Here is a 20,095-nt window from a genome sequence, read left to right on the forward strand (position 1 = left end):
ATCTTCATGTAAAAGTGTAGGAACTGAAATGCATGCTCCTGTTTGTCTGTATATTTCTCAACCTACTCTTTCATTATGTAGTTATTTGTCAAATCAACAATATTTAGATAAAACATGAACTAGAAATTTGAAATAAGCAAAAATCAATTTCATACAAATCTCAAGAAATCAGGGATATCAAAATGAAAGAGGAAATATAAAACTATTTTATTTTAGTTTTAATTTTGTCATAGACTTTTTTGTTGTTGTAGTGAATAAGTGCATAAAATACACTCAATGTTGAAAGTTAAAAAAAGAATTAATGTATGGCTCCACAGTTTTTTTCTATACACACACACACACACACACACACACACACACACACACACACACAATATGTGTGAAGAATAAACTTACATTTGAATTCTATACCACAAGAATATACATCTTAGCTGTAGTAGATAGATATGATTCTATAGAAAGATAAGCTAGGATAGTTAGATAAGATCTTCAAAAACCTCAGAGACATGCACCACATGGCATTTAAAAATGTTTTTATTATTTTAAAGATTCACTGACAATGAGACAGGGTAACTCCTGGCAACACCCAGCCTACCTCAAAGAGCATCAAAGAATCTCCTTATGAAGATGGCTTCAAATGTGGCAAACAAACCACTGGGTAAAATGTCCTCGATTCTACCACAGACAAAATTCTGCCTAAAAAAGGGCAAGCTTGGATTCAGGCAGAGTCGATGGCCAAACTCTGTCAAGACACGGTAAGCAAGTCCTTAACAGTTCCTGCCTCACAAATACCTCTGTCAGATATATTGGGCCAGAAGGCTGAAGAAGATGTTCTAACGTTATAGAGAGTTTTGGGTGACTATCCAGGTAGAAAACTGTCTGCTGGAACTCCTGGCATACTCAGGTAATCAAGTTTATTCCTTTTCAAGTCTCTGATGGAGTTGAAGACCAGGCAGCTTAGTTTTACAGTGAAATTGAGTTGTTTAGGGCTTAAGATGTTTTTAGGTCTAGATAGATGTTTTAAGTTGATAATGGCAAAATGTGATGGAGATTGATCTACATTGGGAATTTTAGGTGCACCTAGATAGAAAAGATGTTTTCTTCAGGGCTGTCAAATACAAACAGCCAAAACACTAAGAATGTAACATTTATGTCATTTCTGATTGTGTCATGATTCTTCTTGCTATAGGTAGTTTATTGTATATAAGTGGAATAATATAAATGTATATGTAAAAAAATAAATTAAAAAAGGTTTATTTGTTTATCACTTTACAATGTTCTGCCTGCAGGCCAGAAGAGGGCACCAGATCTCATTATAGATGGTTATGAGCCACCATGTGGTTTCTGGGAATTGAACTCAGTTCCTCTGGAAGAGCAGCCAGTGCTCTTAACCTCTGAGCCATCTTTCTAGCCTTCACCTGCATTTTTTGATATTTGCTATTCTGATGGATGTAAGATGAAATCTCAGTGTCATTTTGATTTACATTTCCCTGCTGATTAAGTATCTTGAGCATTTCTTTAAGTGCTTCTTGGTCATTTGAGATTCTTCTGTTGAGAATTCCCTGTTTAGATCTCTACCCCACTTTTTAATTGAGTTATTTGGTTTGTTGGTGTTTAGTTTCTTGAGTTCTTTATATATTTTGGATATTAGACATCTGTCAGATGTGGGATTGGTGAAGATACCTTCGACTCCAAATGTGTCTGTTTATAAGAGACTTATGGGCAAAGATGGAACAGAGATTGAGGGAATGGCAAACCAGTGACTGACCCAGCTTGAGACTCCACTCCTCAAGAGAGAGCTGGCCACTGTCACTATTAATGGTACTCTACTATGCTTACAGACAGGAGCCTAGCACAAATGTCTTCTGAGAGGCTTCATCTGACAGCTGATGGGAACAGATATTAAGACCCAAGGCCAAACAATGGGCCAAGCTTGGGGAGTGCTGTGGAAGAGTGGGAGGAAGGCTAGAGGGAGCCAGAGGAGTCAAGGACACCACAAGAAGACCTGTAGAGTAATATAACCTGGACCCAAAGGTGCTCACAGAGACTGAACCACCAACCAAAGGGCTGGCATGGATAGAACCTAGAGCCCCTATGCATATGTATCAAATGTGCAGCTTGGTCATCATGTGGGTTCCCTCACAATAGGGGCAGTCTCTGAATCTACTACCTAGCACTAGGTCACTTTCCCCTAGCTGGGCTGCCTTGTCACTCCCAGGCAGGAAAGGATAGTCCTGCAGTGATTTAAGATACTAGGGTGGATTGGTACCAATTGGGGGCCTCCTCTCTTCTAGGGGGAAGGAGAGGGGAGATGGGAGGAGGCGGTGGGGGTGGGGGTGGGACTGGGAGAGAGGAAGAGGGGGGCTAGGATTAGGATTTAAAGTGACTAAATATATAAACAAGTGGGAAAAATAATGAGCAAAATTGTTCCTATTTTGGGTAAAAAAAAACCAGATTAAATAAGCTAAAGAATGAACAGATGTATGTGAAAGAAACATTGTGATACATGTCGTCACTGCTGAGTTTATTGATTAATTTTCTTTTAAATTTAAAAATGTTCATATTACTATTTCAGGGGTGGTGGGACCAGTTTCAGGAAAAAAAAGTTACCAATTCAGAGCCAACGTATTTTCGTAAACTTACCTCACATAGGACTAGGGCTAAAATGTAATTATTTTGTTCCTTTTCCTTCTGGAAGGCATAAGATATATAACTGATAGACATGACCAATTTAGATAATTTATCTGGATTGTTTCCTAGCTTATTTCTCCTATCAGAAGGCAGAAAAGTAAACACACAAACAAGAATCCCTCCCCCATGCAGTTCTTTAGCACAAGATTTTCTAAGAGTCTTATTTTGAAATGCAAGTCCCTTGGACCCTTTCTCAGGAGTTCTGTGTAGTATATCTCCAGGGCGCGCCTGGGCCTAGAACCCAGTACAGACCCTCAGCTCAGCAAGTCTACTGCTGAAAAGCTGAGATACCTGCGAGAAAAAGCTGTTCTGATAATTGGAATTTTATTTTATTTATAAATTTTTCTAATCATGATTTTGTAACTGAAAGATTTCACCAAGGGATTGCCTGAGCTTTACTCCTACAGCCCGCGGAAGATTTGCTAAGGGTAGCTGAGGAGCTGTGAATAGACTTAATTGTATGACAGCCACTTAGCCCCTCGAAGGACAGAGATAATAAATTATGGATTATAATTTATTTTAATAGCCACAGCTCAAGTGGATAGCACCGTGAAGCACACACAGTTTAATTTGATTAATTTACCACTGAACATATTTAACCTGCTAATGGTTTTCCTATACCATGCTGTGTTCTTGATTTTCACTTCAGTTTCTCATGTGTTCTTCCCCGTTAATTAATCTCTCTAGTAAGATATCTTACTACCCCATATCCATACTGTCTTGTGCAACAACCTCTTCCTGTTAGTGTCCCAATTCAATAATGCCTTATGGAATAAAATTATTATGATCAAATGATGACCCAATGAGTGAACTGATGATCATTTGTATGTAACTGCTTTGAAAATCAGTGATGGCTTATTTAGATTTATTTTGCTTAAAAAAGAGGCAAGACTCACCGTTGTAATCCGAGATTGCTCCTGACAAGCAAGATCTGTAGTAAGGATACAGAAAATGCCGTTAAGTTCTCTGTGTTCCTCCCAGAGAACTAACAACTTACACACCCATGTATCTGTGTACAAGAAGGAAGCAGAGGGCTGTAGGAGTGCGTGTGTGTGTGTGTGTGTGTGTGTGTGTGTGTGTGTGTGTGTGTGTCTGCTTGAGTTCATGTGTACCATGTACCTACAGAAAAGGTGTGAGACCTGACGGAAGTGGAGTTACAGATGGTTGTGAGCTGACACATGGGTGCTGGCAACTGAATCTGGGTCTTCTGCTCGAACAGTAAGTCTTCTTAACTGCTGAGCCATATGTCCTGTTCCTATGTTTCTTAATTTAAAAAATAAACAAAGTTTTTGATGGAAAGAACACTGTAAAAAATCTTAAGTGATTTCAGGATCACTCCTACTCTTATTTTTGTCACATACATTTTTGTTGTATTTATTTATAGATGAAAAGAGACTCTATAAGATCTTTGGGAGTGGCCTACCCACAACACTCATGCATGGCATTTGTGTACTTTGTATTGTTAGCTCATTGTGCATATAGGCTATGGAATTAAGGCGGGACAATGCTATTAATTTTTCTTTGTTTCAAAATTTCAGAGTAATATGTTGGTGTTGTATGAACTTCTGAAGAAAGTTCATAACTTTGAAAATGGGATTATAAACATACTAAGTGTTATTTGATAAAGATCTGGGCATCTTAGTTATGAATAGACCGTCATCTCTGGATAGTAAGAACTTGACTTCAAGTCACCTCTTTATGCTTTTGACACCATAATCCTTATGTTCTTTCAAAGCAGGGTGCCTCAGACACCTCTGATGCCCGACCCCACCTATTCTGAAGCCAGCTAATGTCCCAAACGTAACGTAACGTAAAAGTTATCAGAAATTACAACCTGTTGTCTTAACTCTTTTGTAATGATAAAACAAAACAACCAAAAGCAACTAACAACATGGTAAGAAGCAGTCATTTGTGAGAAAACAATGACTATGATGGATATTTCAACCGGTTTAAAATAATTCTATGAAATTTATTGATTTTTATCTGTAGCAGGGGAGAGCAAGATGTATACCATGGTTCATGTATGGCAACCACGGGGCAAAGGGAAGAAATAGGTTCTTTCCTGTCACTATGTGTGTCCTGCAAAGTGAAGACAGGCTGTCAGGGTGGGTAGCAAGAACCTTGACCCATGGGTTCATCTCATTGATTCAGCTTAACTGTTAAAAAACATATTTGTCAGTTAATTTTACATTTATCTTTACATTTCTTTTGTAACTTGATATATTCATTTTGATTTTGATTTAACATTGCCTGACTTTTCAGGCACATATGTATCTATTACCTGTTTTCCTTGTTCACCTATGTAGGTGTTAGCCACTAATGACTTACGCAGTCTCAATTAGTGATTTGTCTTAGGCAGATTATCAGTACACTGGACAAAATGTGTGAATGCATGTTCATGCTGGAGATTCGGTTCCTCAAGTACCCAAGACATTTCTTCTTCTACTGTACAGTAAAGCTGCTTTTGATGAAACGTATGAACAGTGAAAATTCCTAATGAGTCCTTCACGTTTGTACTGCTCTGTTAGGTAATCAGAAATCTTGCATCTAAGAGCTTTTATGCTTGAAAGAAATTCACATTTTTCTACTTTATAGATAACAACATTGAGATCTAAAAAGGTTAGGTACTTTTACCAGGCCCACAAAGTTATTAGGAGTCAATTTTATTAAAAAATATCTAACTTTTAGTGAAGTGAGTCTTCCATTCTTGCTTATCACTATTGATTAATTTTTAGAGAAATCATGTAAATATTAAATGACTTTACAATAGGCTTAATAGAAGAAAAATATTTACTTCAAATAAGTTATATAATTATGTATTTATGAAGCCAATTTAAATCATTTATGTGGTATTCTCATCATAAAACTCCTGGACTCGCTTTGTAGACCAGGTGAGTCTCAAACTCACAGTGATCCACCTGCCTCTGCCTCCCAAGTGCTGGGATTAAAGTCATGCACCACCACCACCCGGTTCATTCTTTTTCAAAAAAGAATATTTAAGGAAAAGTCAATATCATTGGGAAATATTTATGTTCTGATACAGCATGTGTCCCTGCTCAAATGGGAGCTCATAGCAGATGGGATGGTACATGTTGTACCAGGGAGACTGAGAGAGGAATTTGGTGAGTTCAAGGTGATTCTGGAGTGTATAAAATGTCTGAGTCCAGCCTCAGTTACGAAGAGAATGGGCAGCTATTATGGACTATGTTGTGAGCCTCTCTCAAAAGTAAACTAATGAATCACAATAGTAATCAAATAGTAATTTACAAACTAAGTATTTAGATTTGAATTACTAGTATTTAGTGTCCTTCGGCATCTGGCAGTAGGTGGACTGGGTCCCTGTGATAGAATGTAGAGTCATTTGAGTATATGGCAAAGGCGGTATAGCTTGGTCTTGTGGTATATCGATCGATTCCTGTCTTCCTGAGGAATTGCTGCACTGATTTCCAAAGTGGATGTACAATTTTCCACACCCATCCACAACAGATGAGTGTCTGCTTACCCCTCATCCCTACCGACATAAGCTGTCATTTGTTTTATTGATCTTGGTTATTTCGACAGGCAAAGTGTTGACTTGTTTTGATTATTTTCTTTTTTTTTCCTCCTTTATTAATTTATTCTTGTTACATCTCAATGGTTATCCCATCCCTTGTATCCTCCCATTCTTCCCTCCCTCCCAATTTCCCCTTATTCCCCTCCCCTATGACTGTTCCTGAGGGGGATTACCTCCCCCTCTATATGATCATAGGGTATCAAGTCTCTTCTTGGTAACTTGCTGTCCTTCCTCTGAGTGCCACCAGGTCTCCCCCTCCAGGGGACATGGTCAAAGGTGAGGCACCAGAGTATGTGAGAAAGTCATATCCCACTCTCCACTCTACTGTGGGGAGTGTTCTGTCCATTGGCTAGATCTGGGTAGGGGCTTAAGGTTTACCGCCTGTATTGTCCTTGGCTGGTGCCTTAGTTTGAGCGGGACCCCTGGGCCCAAATCTGCCTATCATAATGTTCTACTTGTAGGCTTCTAGGACCCTCTGGGTCCTTCTACTTTGCCTTTCTCCCATGATTCTCTCATCTAGAGTCCCACTAGAATGTCCTCTCCTCTGTCTCAGTTTCCTGGTAAGTGAAGGCTTTCGTGGGACATGCCCCTTGGGCTAATATGCAGATATAAGTGAGTATATACCATTTGAGTCTTTCTGCTTCTGGCTTAACTCACTCATTATGATCATTTCTAGTGACTAAAGATGTTGACCGCTTTGATAAGTGTTTCTCAAAACATCTCTTTTATTTTATTTCATTTTGGTGTGTGTTTATGAAAAATTTGTTTAGTTATGTACCTTATTGTTTATCTGGGTTATTTGATAGCCAGTTTTTAAAAAGTTACTTATATATTATAGATATTAGTCATCTGTCAGATGTGAAATTGTTATTTTTTTTCATTCTGTAGCCTGTGCTTTTGTCTGGATGATAGTGTCCTTTACTATATAGAAGATTTTTGGTTTCATGAATTCCTATTTATTAGTTGTTGATCTAAGTGACTGTGCTAACAGTGTCTTTTTTATAAAGTCATTTCATGTGCCAGTGAGTTCAAGACTATTCCCTACTGTCTCTTAAGCCAGATACAGGATATCTGACCTCATGTTGAGATCTTAGATCCATTTGATGTTTAGTTTTGTGCAGGGTGGTTTTGAATATGGATCTATTTGCATTCCTCTATATAGCCAGCTATCTAGTTTGAGTGACGTCATTTGTTTAAGATTTTTCTACTGTCCAGTATGTATTTCTGGCTTCTTTATGAAAAGTCAGGTGTCTATTGGTGTGTACAGTTATGTCTGGATCTGCAGTTTGATTCCATTGATCAACATGCCAGTTTTTATGATAATACCATGGTGTTCTTATTGCTATAGCCATTTAGTACAATGTCAGATCAATGATGGTATACCTCTAGCAGTTCTTTTATTATTCTAGACTTTTTTTTAGTTGTCCTGGACTTTTATGTTTCCATATGCAGCTGAAAATTGTCCTTTCAATTTCCATGATGAAGTGTGTGGATATTTTGATGAGTATTGTGTTGAATCTGTACATTGCTTTTGGTAGGAAGGACTTTTTCACTATATTAATCCTAATGACCCATGAGCCTGGGAGATCTTTCAATATTCTACTATCATAATTAATTTCTTTTTAAATGTTTTAATGCTTTTTAAATCATGCATGTCTTTCACTTGCCTCTTTGGAGTTACTCCAAAGATATTTTTTGAGGCCAATGTGAAAGATAATGTTTCCGTGATTTCTTCCTCAGTCTGTTGTCACTGTTTATATGAAACACATATTCCTATGTAGGAAGGCTACTGATTGTATTAATTTATATCCTATTACTTCAGTGAAAATATTTGTCATGTGTAGAAGTTTCCTGGTGGAATTTTTAGGGTTATTTATGCATAAAATCATAACATCTGCAAATAAAGGTACATTGAGTTCTTCCTTTCCTGTTTGTATCTCCTCTATTGACCTAGCTAAGACTTTAAGTACTATATTGAATAGGTTTAGAGAGAGTGGGCAGCCTTGTCTTGTTCCTGATTGTAGTGGAAATGCTTTGAGTTGCGCTCCATTAATGTTGATGCTGGGTGTGGACTTGCTGTAAATCACCTCGGTTACTTTGATGTATGTCCCTTATATCTCTAGTCTCTACAGAACTTTTTCTCATGAAGAAGTGTTAGATTTTTAAGAAAAGGACTTTTCTGCATCTCATGAGATGATCATGTGAGTTTTGTCTTTCAGTCTGTATGTGGTAGATTGCTTTTGTAATTTTGCATATGTTGAACAGTTCCTGCAGCTCTGAAATGACATATATTTGGTCATGTTAGAGTTTTTTGATGTTTTCTTGAATTTGCCTTGCAAATATTTTAGCGAATTTTTTGCATCTATGTTCTGAAGGAAAATCAGTTCATATTTTTTTCTTTCTTTCTTTCTTTCTTTCTTTCTTTCTTTCTTTCTTTCTTTCTTTCTTTCTTTCTTTCTTACATCTTTGAGGTATTTAAATACCAGGGTGGCCATAGCTTCAAAATTAGTGTATGTTCTTTCTCTATTTTACTGGCATTAGATATTATTTGACTGGTAGAATTCTGCACTGAATCTACCTGGCCCTGGGCTTTTTCTAATTGAGAGACTTTTATTTATTGCTTACATTTCACTAGGTGCTATGGGTCTATTTAAACTGCTTATCTGATATTAATTTACCTTTGATAGATGTATAAATCAGGAACTTTATTTATTTAGGCTTCTCACTTTTGTGGAGTACAGATTTTTTAATCATGTCCTTTGATTCTTGGGATTTTGGGTATTTCCTGAGATACTCTCTTTTATGTCTACTTTTATTATTTTGTGTCTTCCCTCAGTTTTTTAGTTAATTTGGCTATGGGTTTATCAATATTAGGGAATTTTACCAAGAATCAGATTTGTTTCTTTGATTACTTTTTATTAGTTTTTGTTTGCTTATTTGTTTTTACTTTGATTTCACCCTTGAGATTGCTTATTTTTCCTTGCTATCTACTTCTTTTAGTGTTATTGCCTCTGTTTTTTTCTAGAATCTTCAGGATTGCCATTAATTTGCTGATATGAGATCTCAATAGTTTTTTAATGTAGGGAAGTAGTGCCTGAACTTTGGTGCTCCTATGTTTGTGCATAGATACTAAGAATTGTAATGTCCTTTTGGTGGAATTTTTCCCTATCATTTCTGATCAGTTTTGGTTTGAAGTCTGTTTTGTCAGATACTAAAATGGATACATCAGCTTGCTCTTAGGTCAATTTGCTTGAAATATTTTTCTACACAGAGGTGATGTTTATCTTTTGCCACCTTTGTAGTGAGAATTTTGTGATTTTTGTTTCTTTAAACAACACATAAATGTTATGGGAATATGTTTTTTTTTTTAAATCTGAGGTGTGGGGATACGGGGTTGCTTTGAAGCTGCTGAGTATGATTTGTCTTGTGCTCTGACATGGGTGTGTCTTTTCCAGCTGCAGATAGTTTCAGTGATTATGTGACATTTGGAATTGTGGGAACTTTTCTGAGGATATATAAATGCTAGAGCTCCATTAGGTGGATAGGTGAATGCTATTGGTTGAAGTCTGTTGAGTAGTTGGGCACAAAGAAAGTAGAAGTAGGTGTCAAAGATCAAATTTTCCCCAAGGAACTTGACTCTTATAATCAGCACGAAGTAGCCTAATGATAACAGTGCTCCTTCCCTTCTATCCTTTTTTGTCTCCTAGCTAGTATAAGGGGATTGAAATGGAAGAACTAAAGTGATGGAAGAAGGTGGCAGCACAAAGGAATCCATAAAGTAGAAAACACCAGTTACACATCCTTTTAGCCAAAGGTGGTAGGTATCCTTGAAATTAAGGCATGCTTCTTGGATACAATAGAAGGTTGGATTCTGTTTTCATATCCATCCTGATATACTGTTTTTCTCTGTCTTTTTTATTGGGGCATTGATACCATTAATTTTGAGAGTTATCTGTGAGCAATGTTTATTGTTTCTCTCTTGCTGCTATGGTGTAGATTGCTACTCCCTCCCTTTTGGTTTGGGGCTATTTATTCCTTGTGCTTTCTTGGGTGTAGTTAACATATTCAGACTGAAGTTTTCCTTTTAGAGCCTTCTCTAGAGCTGAATTCAGGGATCTATAATGATTTTTATTTAGTCTTACTGTGACATGATTTTCCTTCTAACTATTGTGATTGATAGTTTCTCTGTATACAGTAGTTGGGGTCTGTTATAGTCTCTTAGATTTTGTAGAACATCCATTCAGACTTTATGACTCTTAGGGTCTCCATTGAAAGGTTAGGTGTTATATTAATGTGTCTGCACTTATATATTTTTTGGTCTTTTTTCCACTGAAGCTTTTAATAGTCTTTCTTTTATACATTTGGTGTTTTGGTTACTATGTGTCATGGAGAATTTCTTTCTTACCCTGTCTGTTTGGTATTCTGAATGTTTTTTGTATCGTGATAGACTTTGATCTAAACCTCCTTCTTTAGGTTAGGGAAATTTTCTTCTATGATTTTGTTGAAAATATTTTCCATGCTTTGACCTGGGTTTTTTCTCATTCATATATTTGTGTAATTCACAGATTTGATCTGTTTATCATGTCCCAGCTATCCTGGGTGTTTTGTATCTGGAAAAAATACACATATTAGATTTAGCATTTTCTTTGACATAGGTGTCCTTTTTCTTTTTGACCTTATCTCTTCCATATCTTGTACTCTGTTGGTGAGTCTTACCTCTAGGGTTTTTTTTTTCCTTCCTAAATCTTTCATTTAAGTGTGTGTGTGTGTATGTATGCACATGCAATTCTATTTCCACTTTACTATCCTGAACTATTTTCATTATTGTGTTCCACTGTGTTTTCATACACTCCTTTGATGGATTCTTTTCATGTCCTCATTAAGGTCCTTGAATGTATTCTTAACTGCTAGTTTGAGGTTCCTGTCTTGTGTTTCAGCTACCCTGCATTTCTCAGGGTCTACTGAAGTAGGGTTATTGAGCACTGTTAGAGGCCTGCTGTCTTTATTGTCAGTGTTTGTGTATTTTTACTGTTGTCTAGGTGTCTGGGGTTAGGATGATTGAAGAGACTCAGCTGTTGATATCTGATAGTCTAGGTTGGGTGGTGTACTATTCCATGGATTCTGTTGCCCTCTCTGGACCTTAGAAAATTGCAGTGATTGTCAAAAAGTGATATCTGACCAAAAAACCCATTCCAACATACACATACATAATAAATAAATGTTATTATATTGTAAAAAGGAAGTGCTTGTGAAGGATGTGCTGTTTGTGGCTTGTTCTATAACATGTCTTACATATGAACTGGGGACATTCTGTAGAATTTTAAAGCCACTGTGACATTTGTTTCCCACTCAGAAGGCAACAGAACACTGGCAATATATGTTTCAAAAGCTGGCGTCATCCCACTGCAGTGCCAGTGTCCACAACAGGAGCAAGGACCCTGAAGGCCCTTCATCAATAAGTGACTGGGAAGTTTTCAAATAAAGCAGATGTTGCAATCCATTGAGATTGGATTTATATCAGTTTACTCTGTGAAAAAGCATCAGCACATGTCAGGAAAGAGCAGCTCATTCAGGCATCTTAAAACAAATAGTAAAGTGTCTGATGCCAAACATAGTGCTGATACTGACCTCCTGAGGCTGGCCTGGAAATGCCTTGGATACGGAAAACAAAATGATGTTTATACCAAATGTGTCACTGTTTTACACACAGTCACCAGGAAGTTTATGATATCCAGTGTACATGTGGAAAACATTTGCACCCCTTGTTAATTTGCATTGATTTCTAGTGTAAATGTGTCCTTTAATGCCTTATGCTGAGACTCATGAGCTTGATAGCTGCCGCTGTTTAGGTCTTTATTTTTCCTCTAAACTTTCCCTGAGGAATGGTTTCAGCTGAACCACTTTGACTGATGACTAGTCTTCAGTGCCCAACCTTATTGTGTGTGTGTGTGTGTGTGTGTATTTGTTGTGTGTATATTTGTTGTGTGTGTGTGTGTGTGTGTGTGTTGTGGGGGTGCATCTTTATAGCTCAAAGAACTGGGTCTTCTAGCCACTTTTGTGTTCTTGTCTTTGATTTTTTGGCTCTTTGGAAGAGGGAAGTTTGAGCTTGCTTTCTTATTACACACGACTTTGTCTGATACCAGAACTCTTGAGTCGGCATCAGGGGCTATGTCCTTTTCTGCTTGTCTTTAGGTACTGTTCATAGTCCCACTGATGGAATTTCCAGCATTTTTTGTGCTTCCTGCCTCAGACTCTTACTTATTATTATAGGATTTACAACTGTGCTGTTTTGGATATACTCAGCGCATCTTTTGTTTTGTTTATAGAATGTTGTTATATTGACACTTCTTGATGCTGCAGCACATATATTTTATTTGTATTGCAATTTGGTGTGCGTTAGTCATGTGCTTTGGTTTGGGAATTTGCTTTTTTTTAAATCTTATCCTTTACTCACAAATAAGGTTTTTGAATTTATAATTACCTAAATTTTATAGCTCTACTAAAGACCTTTTGCATAAGGAGAACCCCCTGCCCCTGAGTGTGTTTCCCCAGAAAACAAATAATTCCTGCATTATATATAATTCCTCTGTGCCTTGAACCCATGGACTGAGTCTTGTATGCTCACATCGCCTATTAGTTATTTCTACCCAATGACACTATTATTATTGGTACCAATGTGGCTAACGCTTGCTGTGCTGTTATTGCAGATAATGAAACGCAGACCATATGCCCACTGATGCTAGGTAATTTTATCCCAGGTCTCCTCTCAATGCACAGAAGGCAGGCAGGCTTCACAGTCTCAGAATCTTCCCCCATCTGTGCTTCCTCATTGTGCGTCTGCTGCACAGACATTGCTATTTGATTAAGAAGGCTGCAGGCAACTCCAGTCAGGTGCAGCACAGAGAGAGCAGACATTCCCACAATTCTTTGGCCAGCTCCCGAGACCCACTGCTTTTAAAGATTTAGGCTGAGTAAGTCAAAGAGAGCTTTTATCTCTTTGTAGATATAACACTTCCCTGTGAACTTTCAACACTGACCCCTACACACCCCCAGAAGCAGGTTTTATGGTGGTGACTTGTGTGACCTTCAATCCCCACCTCTTCCAGTGATTGACTAATTCTGTTTTCCTGGCCAAAACCCTGGTAACAATTTGAGACTCAGATAAGGCATCTCAGATTAAGTCAGATTAAGGTTTGATAAATCATGTAACTTGAAAAGCACACAGGTAAGACTTTAGTACTAATATCTGTCTCAGATTTTGTGACACTAGCTACTGCTTCTGCCCTCTTACAAGCATTTCCTGTGCTCACCTCCAGTGACACAACCTTAGTGCATTGTTTTCTGATCGTCTGTGGCTGCAGTTTTTCTGAGCATGCCCAGAGAGCTCTGTGGGGAAATTTGAGTCAATCTTTGCTCCTGAGTCCTGACTGTGGTGAATAGAAGATACTCTACTTTATTGTATTACAAAAAGAACAACAACAAAAATATTTTTCTTTTTTAAAAGATTTATTTAATTCATTTATTGTCATATTATAGATGGTTGTGAGCCACCATGTGGTTGCTGGGAATTGTACTCAGGACCTCTGGAAGAGCAGGTGGTGCTCTTAACTACTGAGCCATCTCTCCAGCCTCAACAAAATATTTTCAACTATGTGATTTCTAGGAATTTTATTAGGTTGTGAAGAAGGTCTGCTTCAGGAAACTGGGTTCATTGCAATTCTTATGATGTATGTGGTGGTCATGTGATGAGTTTTGGTTTTTATATTTAGTATGTAGATTATATCCTTCTCTTTGGGGGGCAATTTAATCCCTTTAGATGAGGGACTGAAATATAAGATTGGTGTTATGTCATATTTATTTATGGTGTCTGTTTTTATCCATATTGTCTTATTGAGCTCAGTGATGTGAGCTGATGAAATGTACTTTTTTTCACATCTTCACTTATGGTATAAACTGTAAATTGTAAAAATGACTGTATCTCTGTAAATTAAGAGTTTGTTTCAATATAACCAACATTTGATCCAAGGCATAAATTTGCCAGCTTTTCTAAATTTGTAAAGAAAACATTGGCACCAAATTTTTCTAGTCAAAGGTTTAGATGATATATGTCATTCAACAGAAAATAAATTGGTAAATGAAAAGTTATTTAAATATAAATGATTTATAAAAAATGTGCAATCGGGCATTTCTTTTTTTCAAAGATATATATTATTTTATTAATTTGTTCTTGTTACATCTCAATGGTTATCCCATCCCTTGTCTCCTCCCAATCTTCCCTCCCTCCCATTTTCCCCTTATTCTCCTCCCCTATGATGGTTCCTGAGGGGGATTTCCTCCCCCTGTATATGCTCATAGGGTATCAAATCTCTTCTTGGTAACCTGCTGTCCTTCCTCTGAGTGCCACCAAGTCTCCCTCTCCAGGGAAAATGGTCAAATATGAGGCACTAGAGTACGTGAGAAAGTCATATCCCACTCTCCACTCTACTGTGGGGAATGTTCTGACCATTGGCTAGATCTGGGTAAGGGTTTAAAGTTTACAGCCTGTATTGTCCTTATTTATCTTGCTGTGTTTCAAGGAGATTTACTGGGAAAGTTTTGCTACTATTGTCATGGACTAATGCTAGATGCACTAAAAAGACACTTGGAAGTATCTTATTGTAATTTTTCTCTGTGGAAGATAGTTCCATCTTCTGATATGTCACTGTGTGCTTTCTAAGGTAAAGCAATTATTTAAGGAGCAAGAAATTAGGGAAACTGCACTCTTCACAATAGCCACCAATAATATAACACATCTTGGTGTAACTCTAAAGAAGCAAGTCCAAGACCTGTATGACAAGAACTTCAAGTCTCTAAAGGAAGAAATTGAGGAAGATATCAGAAGATAGAAAGCTCTCCCATGCTGATGGATTTGTAACATTAACATAGTAAAAATGGCCACCTTACAAAAGCAATCTACAGAATCAGTGCAATTCCCTTCAAAATACCAACACAATTATTTACAGACTTTAAAAGAGCAATTCTAAAGTTCATATGGGAAACAAACAAAGAACCCAGAATAGCTAATTTTGTTGTATCATCATATACAGTAAAACAACTTCTGGAGGTATCTCAATTCCTGACTTCAAGCTACACTGTAGAGCAATAGTAATAAAAACTGCACGGTACTGGCATAGAAATAGACTGGTTGATCAATGGAATTGAATTGAAGACCAGTTCTTTGGTTGACAACATGTTTGAACACCTGTCATGTATAAAAATTGAACTAGATAGTCCTCGACACAAAGGACTAGTTAACAAGAAATGGCAAAACAGCAAACATGCCAAAATGTTCAAGCTACTGAGTGTCAGGCAATCATCAGTGCCATACTCCCAAGTACCGGTCTGAACCTCTTTTATGAATTCTTCTAGGAAGAGCCCTTGTCTTGTGTGTGTGTGTGTGTGTGTGTGTGTGTGTGTGTGTGTGTGTGTGTGTGTAGAGATGTTGCCTTTTAAGTTCTATAGACCATGTGACACCACTATTGGTGCTAGTGCAGGCTAACTCTCTGCTTTTGTTGTGTGCACTTTAAGTTTAGAGCCCTGTAAACACCTTTGTGGTTTCTGAGCAGAATAGAAGCGTTGTGCCATCTCAAAACCATCTGCTATCCTGTCCACTCTGTGGAAGTCCCTTTCTTAGAGACCTTGGATAAGGACTACCAGTATGTGGAAAGGCTTTCCTCCAGATTGGTTTATTTATAGCGTGTCAAGTCTGAAAATTGTCAGAGCGTGCAGTCTCTTTGTGGGTTATCATGGCAAGCCAGGGCCATGGGTTTTAAAATCCCAAATTACATGTGGCATGTATTATTAATCCTTTGAACTCTTTTGCATGGGTTTTTGTGGGAAAAGGACTAAAATCAAACCAGCAAGGCACTTGTGGGTGTTTAATTCTGTCATGTTTTAATTCTGTACAGGATACTTTAATGATGACATATACAAAACTTTTAAAAAGAGTATCTTAACATGCTTATTACTTGGTTGCCAATGATATAAAAGAGATACTTTTGTGTTTGGTTCCTATGGAAACACAAATGTTAGAGAGTAATTTAAAAAAACCCCAGAAGTTAGAGCTTCTTTTATTGGAGTAAAATGACCTAGTCCAAACTGCTCTGTCTTATTTGAATCTCTATGCACTGAGACAAGCATACAGATAACAGTGCCAATATTCATGGTAAACTGAGGCATGTGTAACACTTGGCTTTACTCATTCTACATTACCACTTCTTTCATATTTGCCTCTAGTAATTTTTTCTCAAAACCTCCACTGAATACTTCAATCGTTCTTTATTTAAGATGACAATAGAATTGAAGCTTAATTTGCTCTTGTGTGTAAATGTGTAACTTATGAATTATTTTTTTCCTCTTTTGAAAAAGTGAAAATAAACTTATTTGTCTAAAAGAAACCATTCTCAGGCTCCCTGAACACCTTAATTATAACTGTCAGTGTTGCACTGGTCAGTATGTGGAAACACTGTTCCACCCTGTTACTCATAATTACGAGAGTGAAGTTAGCATGGGTGGGGAGTTTGTTAAAAAGACAATGTATTGCTTTTGATGTTGCAGCCACACAGATTGAACTAGTCTGTAAAACATGCTCACCTTCAATAATAAAGATGAAAATGATGTTTTAGAAAATATCTTCAAAAACTGGGCAAGACATTGACTTAGGTTTGGAAGATGTCTGCGTTAATTTAGGTAGAATACTTATTAGAGAGCCCTTGTGTACATTTGTCCCCTGTGGCTGCAGTCCATCTACCATATAAAACTTCTGGAATAATGATCTATTGTCATTTTCTCATCTAACACAAAACCCTAGAATACTCATAAGACAAAGGTGATGCTGACACCGTTTAGCAGAATGGTCTGCAGCCAATTCTTTTAGTTGGAAGAGCTGCAGAATTTTTTTTACCTGTGAAATAGAGGCTAGAAGTGCTGTTGATATGTGAAAATGAAATCATGCATTTAATCAGTAACTACTACATGGAGAGTTATTCATGACTTAAGTGGTACAAATAGTATACCAGGCACCATTTAGGACAATGGACACATTCTTTATTCATATTACATCTCAATTGTTATCCTATCCCTTGTATCCTCCCATTCCTCCCTCCCTCCCATTTTCCCCTCACTCCCCTCCCCTATGACTGTGACTGAGGAGGACCTCCTCCCCCTGTGTATGCTCATAGGGTATCAAGTCTCTTCTTGGGAGCCTGTTATCCTTCCTCTGAGTGCCACCAGGTCTCCTGCTCCAGGGAAATGGTCAAATATGGGGCACTAGAGTTCGTGTGAAAGTCAGTCCCCACTCTCCACTCAACTGTGGAGAATGTTCTGCCCATTGGTTAGATCTGGGAAGGGATTCGAAGTTTACTGCATGTATTGTCCTTGGCTGGTGCCATAGTTTGAGCAGGACCCCTGGGCCCAGATCGACCCGTTATAATGTTCTTCTTGTAGGTTTCTAGGACCCTCTGGATCCTTCTATTTTCCCATTCTCCCATGCTTCTCTCACCTAGAGTCCCAATAGGATGTCCTCCCCTCTGTCCCACTTTCCTGGCAAGTGAAGACTCTCATGGGACATATCCCTTGGGCTAGTGAATGGAATTCTTTTTTTTCCCTTTTTTAATTAATTTATTCTTGTTACATCTCAATGGTTATCCCATCCCTTGTATCCTCCCATTCTTCCATCCCTCCCATTTTCCCCTTATTCCCCTCCCCTATGACTGTTCCTGAGGGGGATTACCTCCCCCTGTATATGTTCATAGGGTATCAAGTCTCTTCTTGGTAACATGCTATCCTTCCTCTGAGTGCCACAGGTCTCCCCCTCCAGGGGACATGGTCAAAGGTGAGACACCCGAGTATGTGAGAAAGTCATACCCCACTCTCCACTCTACTGTGGAGAATGTTCTGACCATGAATGGGATTCTTAAGGCACAGGAATCAACCAGACTTGCTCAGAGAGGGATGTGGCTGGTATCCGGTGGTACTTGATTCAGGATTCTATCCAGTACAGAATACTATTTTCCTTTGTGAGTTTATGTTGGAGAAATGGACCCAGAATATTACTGTGTTAACAGTTTTGCTACTAAAAATGACCACTCAGAAGAGGTATATTTGTGGCCCATCTGCCTTCATTGAGGGAGCTGTAAATGTAGAAGGAAATAAATTACTTCCCATTAATCTGTTCCCATGAGTGCATTTCTTTTGAAGTTCTTGGAGGTATTTGTCATTTTATACTTAATACTATACTAATTCACACTAATGACTTGAGAATCCCTGGAAGATAACTTAATTGTGTAATGAGTAGTGATGAACATTAAAAAGCAGCATTATAAAATCAGGAATATGGATGCTAAGATGCACTCGCTTTATTTATTTTGACAAGGGCAGTTTACTTTCTGAAATGCATAATAAAATACTACTGTAAATGTACTAAAGTTGTTTTATTAAAGTTATAAAATCTGAATAGGAGGCTTCACTGAGGTCCACCACCATTATAGAGTTACTAAATGAGTTAAAGATGCCAAGTTGCTATATTTTTTATTTTCTTTATAAAATTCTGTTTAGAATTTTGCAGCATTCAGGGAACATAAGGAATTTGATGTTCTACTCTTTTTCTATTTGTGTTTAGAATGAGAACTTTCCCTGACATCCAAACAATTCCAAGCAGATTCTTTACTGAGTTGGCCAGAACATTTGATTTATAAAACTGACGTCGTACACAGGTCACAGGTAAAGTCTATGCTCTGAATACACACTTGAGCTTCTCTAGCAACTAAGAAGAAAAATCAGAGTCCATGAAGAGACTCAACAAGACCCAGCTCTACTGTCTGCTCACACTTTCACTACTGAACTCATTTTAGGGGCTTGGTTTACCCTTGTATTTATGTTCATTCAGTTCTGATGTGATCATGGATTTCTTAAAGTCAAGACCGTAATTGGGTATGGCTGTACATGCCTTTAATACCTGTGCTGCAGAGGCAGGGGCAGGGGAAAATTGATCTCTGTGAGCTCAATGCCACCTTGCTCAACATAGCAAGTTTGAATCCGGTCAAGGCTACATAGTGAGATCTTATCACAAAACAAAACAAAACAAAACAAAGCAAGACAACAAAGTAAAAGCCAGGACACACATCACTTACATCCTCTGAGTTGCTCTATAGCACAGAAATGTAATATTTGCTGGTGACTCTAAGAAGTGACGCTATTCCATGACAATGTCAGCAAAACCTTCATAACTCACGAGGTGACCCATACTTTCCCACTATAAATCTCCCTCCTTCTGTAAATTTATATTTAAGATTTAGCTAGTGCATCAAATGAGGAAGAAAGAATCCACATTAGTAGCATATGGGGAGACAATGCAGTAAGTCCCCGCCAGGCTTATGGTTTCAGTAGGGCAGCGCATGGATTTTATTTTAGTAAAACTCATTACACTTGGTTAACTTGAATGCTACTTATCTCCTCACACCACCTTTATTATGGATGGTCTTCAGATCTTTTTTATTAACAGATTGATATATATATATATATATATATATATATATATATGTATCAATATATCAATATCTATCTATCTTTCTATCTATCTATCTATCTATCTATCTATCTATCTATCTATCTATCTATCTATCTATCTGGGCTTCTGTCCGTCCACATAATTTTACTATTGAATAGATTTAAGAGGAGCTGCATGGAGAGACACTGCTGTGGAAGCATTATAAATTCTCTCCTTACATTTCCCATTGTGCATTACAATTCCCATTTACATTCACATTGTGCACAAATGGGCTTACTGTCAGTTATTCAAAACTTCCAATAATC

At 37.7% G+C, this 20,095-nt stretch overlaps 1 long non-coding RNA gene across 1 annotated transcript in view; it reads left to right on the top strand.

Moving 5' to 3' along the window:
• The first annotated feature begins 444 nt into the window (after positions 1–444).
• The window catches only part of LOC311595668, a 114,822-nt gene continuing 95,171 nt past the window's right edge, over positions 445–20,095 (top strand). Inside the window, exon 1 of the long non-coding RNA XR_014778528.1 lies at positions 445–755. This is a non-coding gene — a long non-coding RNA (uncharacterized lncRNA). The remainder of the gene's footprint in view (positions 756–20,095) is intronic.

Source organism: Acomys minous (genome assembly GCF_964271855.1).
Source record: "Acomys minous genome assembly, chromosome: 4".
NCBI lineage: Eukaryota > Metazoa > Chordata > Mammalia > Rodentia > Muridae > Acomys > Acomys minous.